Genomic DNA, 9415 nt, shown 5'->3' with positions numbered 1-9415 from the left:
AGCCAGTCAAATCTAGAATTCTCTTTCCTTTTGGAATCATCAGCCTGAGATGATCCAGCCTCCAGTCTTGGCAGGTCCATACCACTGTCTTCCTCACTACTGACTCTGTCCTGTGCCAGAAGAAGCTTCCCATGGAACCTGTGCACACTCTTGTGCCCTGCCCACGCAAGTTCCATCCACCCCTCCAGCAGTCCTGGGCCACTCCTTTAGTCCTGGGATGAGAACTGGTGAAGTCCATGCTCAAGAGTAGACCTTAAAAGTAGACCCAGAGTCTTCTGGTCAGGGAGAAGAATTTAGAAGGGGACTGTAGTCTCTCTGTGGCTCCATGGACATTCACCCCATGGGGGCCCAGGACTAAGATCTCCCCTGCCCACATCTAGGGATGGTTGTAACCCTGCAAGATAGAGAAATGTGAAGTGCTTCCCAGTCTGTGGCAAGTTCAACACCCTCACACGTGTCCCCCAGGGTTGGAGACACCTGAGAAAACCTCCTGTGGTGGTTCAGCTAGATTCTAAAGGATGGATAGACTTGCAAAGGCAGATGAAGACTCCCAGGCGAGACAGGACAAGAGTGATCAGACACGAGTAGACGTGGTAAGAAAGAGAGCTAGAATTAGGGACAGCAGACAGAAAGGAAGTTGGCAAAAAGTGAGAGATCACAGATTGCTCACCCAGAGGCCCACTGTGGTTGAACTGTGACAACCCAAGAAACTTACACTGAAGGCCTAACCTGAAGCGCCACAGCATGTGCCTTTGTTTGGAAATAGGGATTTTACCAATTCAGTCAATCTGTCCCAATCCTTGCCTTGGGACAGAAGAGGGAGCTAGTTCAATATGACTGGTGTCTTTATAGAAAAGGGGTAAATTTGAACACAGACGCACATGTAGGGAGAACTCATGTGAGGATGAAGGCAGAGACCAGGGGGTGCTCAGGCAGTCCAAGAAAGGACACGCATTACGGCAAGCCACTAGAAGCTGGGACAGTCCTGAGCAGTCAGAAGGACCCAATAGTCTCAGAAGGGACCAACGCTGCTGACACCCTGACCTTGCACTTCTGACCTCCAGAACTCTGAGTTCTGGACGAAAACTTCTTCAGAGACCAGAGAACATTCTGGAGCAAGGAAGCATCATGATCACAGCCGTGTTCAGGGAAGGCTGATGTGGCCAGTGTGACTGACGGAGGGGCGTGGTTGGTATCGGCAATGGTTTGGCTTGTCCCTCAGAGGGGCTGCACCCCTGCAGGCTGAGGGACATGAGTGCTAGGGGTGGCTGGCATGGCTCCTGCCTGCTGGCTACTCATGGCCCCACGTGAGAATCTCAGTGCATGGAAGCACCAGGGCTGATTTCCAGCCCAGGGACCATGAACCTGGACCTCACTGCTGCCTCTCCAAGGCCAGAGCAATAGGGCAGCCACCAGCTTGATGCTGTCATCTGGGAAGATCAAAGGCCTCTGTGTGGCCTCACGTGGCAGTTAAACCTGGAGCTCTGAGGTGACACCATCTAACCCACAGCCACCGCTGGTCCTGTGGCAGTCAAATCCAAGAAAGCCAGAAAGAGCTGGTCTCAGAGACTTCAACTTGAAGAGCAGAGGAGAGCAAGATTTGATGGCTGTCACCAAAGACAGCACCACAGCACTGTGAGATTGGCCTGATCCTGCAGCATGGACCTCGTCCTCCCGTGGCACGTGAGCCTCGTCCTCCCATGGCACACAAGAGACTTCCAGAAGCTGCATGATTCACTCAGGCCAGTGGATTCCAAAGAGCACGTCTTCCCACTCTCCCTTGCTTCCTTACACCCTCCCCTCTTGCTCTCTCTCACCTGTTCACATCCACATCACACACATTTACCCATGTGACTCTTTGTCTTACTTTTTTTTTTTTTTATCAACTTAAAAAATGACTGGTGTTTGGACAGAAAAGGGTTCTGGAGTTTTCACTACTCCCCACGCTCTGGAGAGTGTTCTGCACCTGGAGGTGCATCCGTCCTCACTGAACCCCAGATGCAGGGAGAACTGAACTCAAAGACAGCTCCCCAGCGTGACTGACGTGAACGGAAGAAGATTCCTTCGCGTCTAGGGCTGCTGTAATTTTGTGTGCCATCAAGAACGTTGCAGAGTGCAAAATGCATAATGCTGTCACTCTCCTCAGCACTCACTGCACATGCGGGGAGGACCCTGTGCTCTTTGGAATTCAAGGGGCAAGGTTGTCATTGCCACGACTGTAACTGTCAGCTTCAAGTGACGCATCTGAGCTGAGGCTTCAGCAGACAGGAGCGGGTTTTCATTTCAAGGCAGCAGAAATGACAGGCCCCAGCCGCAGCGTGAGGGACTCGGAGGATGAGTTTTAGGACAGATGGCTCTTCTGTCCAGGGACAAAAGGCAGCGCGGGAGGGTGACTCAGAAAGTAAATATTCTGAGCAATGCCAACCTCAGAGAGAGCTGACAGAAAAATGCCTGTGATTACTCACGGCTGTTGGAGAAAGTCTCACTTGGCCTGTGCTTACCAGGGTGGCAGATGACCTTGGAAAGATCAGTTACGACTCGGGTGTCGGGGAGAGAGCACTCTGGGTAGAGGAGGGATGCAGTGTGGCTGAGGATGACAGACATGGCAATCAGCGAAAGGGGAGGAGCACGGGGAAACATCTCTGCTTAGCTGAATTAGACCCTTGGTCGTACAATGTCACCTGAGGCACAGAGCTCACCTTCCTTGTTTCTCAAGAGCGTCATTTAGAGGATCGGAGGCTGATTCTTTGTTCCACTCATCAAACATGATTTTTAAAACTGATGAGCAAAAGCGGAGTCCAACCCGAGCACCCTGGTCCACAGCCTGGCCTCCGTCCACACACCGACCCCCAGCGTGAGCTCTGCCTTTCTGGGGGAAGGGTCACAGTTCGCCATCTGTGGGGACAGGACTTCGTGAGGCAAGTGCTTCTCATTCTCTCTGTCAGACAAAGTTTTCATTTTCCTAACCCACAGTCTCTCTGGATTTAGGCTTCACCATTGACAGGTTTTTGGTTTTCTTTTCTTTCTTCCTTCCTTCCTTCCTTCCTTCCTCCCTCCCTTCCTCCCTCCCTTCCTCCCTCCCTTCCTCCTTTCTTTCCTTCCTTCCCTCTGTCCTTCCTTCCTCCCTCCCTCCCTCCCTCCCTCCCTTTCTTTCTTTCTTTCTTTCTTTCTTTCTTTCTTTCTTTCTTTCTTTCTTTCTTTCTTTCTTTCTTTCTTTCTTTCTTTCTGTTGTTCTTTTCCCAATACTTAAAAAACGCTGTGGCACATCTTTCTGGCTCCACATTTTCTGGCCAGGCAGCCGGTGCCACCTGACCCGGCAATGTGACGTTTCTCCTTGTCTACTTTTAAGATTTTGTTTTCCCTCTGTCTTTAGGGCTCCAAGGTTTAATCACAAGGTGTTTGGGTGTGGGTCTCTTTGGGTCTGACCTACTTGGGATTTGCTCAGGTTCTGGAATGGATAGGTTTGTGGCTTTTGTCAAATTTGGGGACCTTCCCGCCATTCTTTCTTTGAATGCTCTTTGGGCCCCTGACCTCTTTTCCTGGAATTTCAGCCATACGAATATTGAATCTTTCACTATAAATCCTTGGGATCCTGAGAGTCTGGGTGTTTTTGTTTTTGTTTTCCCCTAATCTATTTTCTCTCCGTTGTTCAGATGGGGTCATTTTATTGATCTGCCTTCAAGTCCATTGCTTGGCATATCCCAAGTGGGATCCAGCCATCACATCGGTGCCATTTGAAGGATGTGGTCATCATTTAAGTGAAAGCGGTCCAGTCGAGTGACAGTGTTATAGTTCTGCCTGGGGCAGAGGATGTCAGGGAGTTGATTGCAAATAGAGCCTCTTACTGTTTGGATGCAAAGTGTCCCCAAAAAGCTCACAATGCAGGAAGGTTCAGGGGAGAAATGATTGAGTCATAACAGTTCAAACCCAATCAGTGAATTAATCCCTGAGAGGGTTCATTGAAGTGGTAGGTGTGGCTGGAGGAGGTGGGAATTGGCCATGGGGTATATGTTTTGTATCTGTTGAGCGGAGTCTCTCTCTGCTTCCTGATTATCATATGAGCTGCCTCCCTCCGCCACGATCTTCCACCATGACGTCCCGCCTCACCTCGAGCCCTGAGGAATGGAGCTGGCCTTCTATGGACCAGGACCTCTGAAACTGTGAGGCCCCAAACAAACTTGTCCTCCTTTAGAATTTTTCCGGTCAGATCTTTTAGTCACAACAGTGAAAAAGCTGAGTGGAACAGAGCCCTGGGGAAGGAGGAAGGATCCCGGAATGGGCATCTCAGAGGAGTCGAAATGCTCTGCAGCCGTTCAGAGGCAGAGCTCCTCCCGGGGCTACTCCATGTTCCGGACCTGTGAGGAAAACAACCGCAGCGTCCTGTTGAGAGCTCTGCAGTGAGAGTGGTGTCCCTGGAGGACATCAGGCATCAAAAGGTGAGGGCAAAATGGAAGAAGAGCTGCAGGGCTGAGTGTCCAGGTGGAGAAGGAGGCACACATCATAAGGTCAGATGAGCGTGCGCATGGGGCTTTGGGGCAAGTAGAGGGAACGCTGTAGTGTACCATTAAATGTCCCCCAAAGCCATGTATATGGAAGGTCTGGCACCTAGCCTGTGGTCTTTGGGGAGGTGGTAGGGCGCAGTGGGAGATTGTAGGTCCTGAGGTATCTGGCCTTAAAGGGGATTGTGGCACCCAGTCTCTTCCTCTTTCTCTCTGCCTCCCAGACACCATGAGGTGAACAGCTTCCTCCACCGTGCATACATTCTGATGTAAGTCTTGCCACAGTCTCAAAAGCAAGGTGCCAACCAACCATGGGGGATGACACTTCCTAACTGTGAGCCTACCTTTACTCTTTTGAAGTTGATTATCTCAGGTATTTTGTGATAGCCACAGAGAACTGACAGACACAGTGATGAGGTCTGGAGCAGAATCTTTGGACTTGTTCTGGGGATGGATGGATGGATGGATAGATGCAAACCGGGATGAGGCATGCTCAATGACAGGGGAGTGCTGAGCTCAATGCCGAGTCTTCTGGTGCAACTTACCATGCTGAGGATAGACCTGGACAAAAGCAAGCCACAAGAGGAAAGGGGCAGCTCCCACCAGGAGAACCAGGGTGAGGTAAAGGCTTTGGATGAGCAAATCCAAAAGTAATCTCTGCCTTGTTAGTGCCACCTCCTGACCTGGGGCTCTCCTTTGATTTCTAAGAGATGCTTCCACTCCTGATGGATGCTACAGGCCAACTTCTTTCTACCTATGAGTCAGCTGGCAGGGAAAATGCACCTTCCTTTCCTTGCAGCTTTATTATCCTAGAATTTCAATATTCTTGTGGTTACACAAGAATACTCAATTGGTTATCACTGTATAACCAAAAACCAAGTTTAAATAAGTCTACCAGGTAATTGTCTGATTCACACAATATTTGGTAAGTGTTCTGAAAAACATTTGCTCTGTTCTCAGGCATAAGATTGCTCTGGAAATTGAAAAATAGAAGTGTTGATTAAGAGTTTAGCAAGTTGAACTGCCCAACAAAAAGGTATATAGTCAGCCTTCTGTATCAGTGGATTCCACATCCACAGATTAAACCAATGTCAGATTTAACCAACTTTGGATCAAAAATACCCCCTCCAAATTGAATGATCATGAAGTGGGTGTTTTTCATCATTACCCCTAAACAATACAGTACAACTATTTACATAGCATTTACATTTTATTCGATATTATATGTTATGTAGTGATGATTTGAAGTGCACAGAGGATGTGTTTAAGTTACCTGCAAACACAACACCACTTTTCGTAAGAGACTTGAGCATCCACAAATTTTGATACCTACAAATAGGTCTCGGGACCCATCTCCCAAGTACACTGAGGTATGATTGTGTTAACATCTTCCATCTTGGTGCATGTTCCCAAGGAAAATCAGGATAAACATTTGTCTTGTTGGCTTGAAGTAAATATTCCTGCCAGGCAGGGTGGTACACCCTGCAATCCCAGCAGCTCAGGAGGCTGAGACAGGAGGATTGCGAGTTCAAAGCCAGTCCCAGCAACAGTGAGGCCCTAAGCAACTCAGTGAGACCCTTTCTCTAAATAAAATACAAAATAGGATTGGGGATGTGGCTCAGAGGTGGAGTGCCCCTGAGTTCAATTCCCAGTACCCACCCCCAAATTCCTGGATTTCTCAAATCAAGGGGATAGTAATAAATGGAGACTCTTGGTTCATATAATGTACTTGGGACTCAGTGAGCAGGTCAAAGGATAAAGTGCAGCCTCTAGGAGGGGATTGTGAGCTCCTTGTCCCTGATGACTGGCTTGTGCGTGGCAACCTCTTGGGCCATAGCTATGAACAAACCTGATTTATAAGGTGGGTCTCAAGATAAATCACTACATGCCATCTCTCCCTCGGTTACTGAGGACAATGATTATCAGCCATTCACACTATTTCCTTAGTCCCAAGTGCTCTGAAAGCTGAGTGTTTGTCATTTTTCTGCTGCTGTGACAAAATACTTGAGAACTCAACTTAAAAAGGAGAGAAATATTATAGCTCATGGTTTCAGCCCAAGGTTTCAGGTCAGCACAACACCACAAGGCGGAGTGTGTGGTGGAGGAAGCTGCTCACCTATGGTGGCCAGGGACAGGAGGGAGGGAAGGGAAGGAGGGAAGGAGGGGAGGAAGGGGAGGAGGGAAGGGAGGGAGGGAAAGAGGGGAAGGAGGGGGGGAGGGAGGGAAGGAAGGAAGGGAGAAAGGAGGGAAGGGAGGAAGGAGGGAGGAAGGAAGGGAGGGAGGGAAGGAAGGAAGGAAGGAAGGAAGGAAGGGAGGAAGGAAGGGAGGGAAGGAAGGAAGGAGGGAAGGAAGGAAGGAAGGAGGGAGGGAGGAAGGAAGGAAGGAAGGGAGGGAGGGAGGGAGGGAGGGAAGGAAGAAAGAAAAAGAAAGAAAAAAAGAAAGAAAGAAAGAAAGAAAGAAAGAAAGAAAGAAAGAAAGAAAGAAAGAAAGAAAGAAAGAAAGAAAGAAAGAAAGAAAGAAAGAAAGAAAGAAAGGAAGAAAGAAAGAAAGAATCCTCTCAGGGACATGCCCCAGTGAACAGCTTTCTCCCCACCAAGGCCCCACCTCCTAAAGCTTCCACAACCTTCCAGTAGACTTGGTCCAGGGACCAAGTCTTTCACACATGAGCCTTTCAGGGGACATTTCCAAACCAAGGTATGAAAAAAAGTCCATAAAACTGGACAATGTGAGCATTTATGGTCAAAAAGAGTTGTTTTGGCTAACTTTGTTTTTTTTTTTTTTTAATTTTCTCCTTTTCTGTTTAAAAGCCCTTTCCTCACAACCCGCCCCACCTCTACCTGCGCAGCCTTAATAGCCGACAGCCCTGAGGTGAGTTTGGCTAACACCCGCAGCTCCCAGGCGCTCCTCCTTCCCTGAATGAGCCGACGATTCCTCAGGAGCCTATTACTTGGGGCATCCATTTCAACTTCCACGGGGTCCCACTGTCCTGAGGAGGTCCCAGCACTGCGAAGGAGAGGTGGAATCTGCAGCACTCATTCTCTCTGTCTGCTGAGGACACTCCACCCTGTGTGTTCCCTGATTCAGTGTCTATCTGGAGCCACTTACAATGACCACGTGGAACCCCATGTCCATGGAGCTAACCTCCAATGTTCCCTTCTTTATCATGCAGTCTGGCTGGGCTTCATTTTACTCTGGTCTTTTTTTTTTTTTACTCTCTTTCTGCATTTCTATCTTTATTGATTATATCTATATAACTCTTTTGCATAAGAGGGCAGGATATGAATAAGTAAAATGTAAACAGATACTTCCAACACAGCTTGATGGCTGCCGTAATAAATGCACACGCAGAGTGATTTCAGGATACTGGGGACTTACCCTGGACTCGCTGGAGAAGAGCACATGCCCCCCTGGAGGGTTTGATGTACATAAAAAGTACATGTGTGTAAAGATCCAGATCTTAAAGAAGATTTGCTGTGTTTATGACTGCAAGGAAGTCTGCATCTCTGATAAATAGGTTCAAGACAGGCATATGAAAAATGGGAAGGCTGAGGTCTCGCCACACTAGACCCTTAATGCCAGTTCTATGAAACACAGATATTGTCCAAGAGAGAGAAGAAAGATGGCGGCGTCAGACCTGCAGCTTAGAAAGGCCCTGCAAGTGTGAGGTAAAAGGGAGGAAAGAATAATTTATTAGCTATCATAAGAATAATTTTTAAACAAATGTGGTGTTGCATTGTAGATAATGCTGGGGTAGGTCCTTGGGACCCTTCCCACCCCAGGGACTGCACCCTAAGACACTCAGGCACACACCAGGGAGTGTCCTGCAGTGACGTTACTGCCGTCAGCTTCAAACCAGGAACACCAACTGAAAAATGAGAAAACACGTGCTGTTTATGTCATTGAGGCTGCGCAGCAATGGCTGATCCACAACATGCCTAGACCTCAGACCCAGCATGGAAAATGAAAAAGCAAGAATCAAAAATCAAGAAACACAAGAAGACATGCTGCACACAAACAGGAGACTCACGACGGCACTGTCCAGGAACACGTGTCAGAGAGAAACCAGGAGAAGCCCAAGGAAGGGAGCCTTCTAAACCAGACCAGCCATTGCTCCTAGGACAAGGAAAGAGTGTCACCCAGCAGAGCCAACCAGGGCCTTCCGGAATGACGGGAATATTCTTTCCTTTTCCCCAAGGGCTGCTCATTTGCCTCTTGGTGATACACTACTTATGTGAATTTTGTGCTCTTCTCTTGAGTGTTATATTTCGCAATTATTGTAAATGATTTTTACTATGTGTGGATGGGAAGAAATAATGGGAACTTTTACTAAGGAAATGAGATACTTAAAAGCAAGAATGAGTAGAGTTGACCAATGGAACCCAGAAGCTGGGAACAGCATCCAGAACAACCCTCAGCACTGCTGTTGAACAGTGGGTAGGATGGTGGCTCCCCACCCACCAGGATTGCAGGAGGGTGGTCGACTTTAAACTGCAGAGAATTAGCTAAGTTGCAGACTCATTTTAACAGAAGTGCTCGTCCACTAAGAGATTGGCTGAGACAGGAGGATCGCAAGTTCAGGGCCAGCCTCAGCAACTTAGCAAGACTCTGTCTAAAAAAAAAAAAAAGAACCAGGGATGTGGCTCAGTGGTAAAGCACCACTAGGTTCATTCCCCAGTACCAAAAAGAGAGAGAGAGAGAGAGAGAGAGAGGGCAATTGGATACTAGTACTGGCCTAGGACTCAAAATAAAAACATGGTTTGCAGTTTTATTTAAATTTAGTCATCTCACGGGCAGTTAACATAGGACAGACATCAAATGCACGAATGCCTAAGGAGCATGCATTTGTAGATTTTGCAAAAGGAAGCACAGTTATCCTTCAGTATTCTTGGGGAGTTGGTTTCAGGACGCTCTGCACA

The 9415-nt window shown here is 48.1% G+C and overlaps 1 long non-coding RNA gene across 3 annotated transcripts; it reads left to right on the top strand.

Annotated features, from left to right (window-relative positions):
- Window positions 1-3805: 3805 nt before the first annotated feature.
- LOC306642916 lies at window positions 3806-9127 on the top strand. Of its 3 annotated transcripts, none has more exons than XR_013758722.1 (3): window positions 3806-4479; window positions 4724-5869; window positions 7307-9127. It is a non-coding gene; the product is annotated as an uncharacterized lncRNA (long non-coding RNA). The 3 variants fall into 3 exon arrangements; XR_013758723.1 differs by having other exon boundaries at window positions 3806-5535; window positions 5735-5869; XR_013758724.1 differs by having other exon boundaries at window positions 3806-5869.
- The last annotated feature ends 288 nt before the right edge of the window (window positions 9128-9415 follow it).

This window comes from Sciurus vulgaris, assembly GCF_902686455.1.
Source record: "Sciurus vulgaris genome assembly, chromosome: 13".
Taxonomy (NCBI): domain Eukaryota; kingdom Metazoa; phylum Chordata; class Mammalia; order Rodentia; family Sciuridae; genus Sciurus; species Sciurus vulgaris.
Note: the sequence above shows the minus strand (reverse complement) of the source record. Positions and strands in the feature narration are given on the sequence as shown.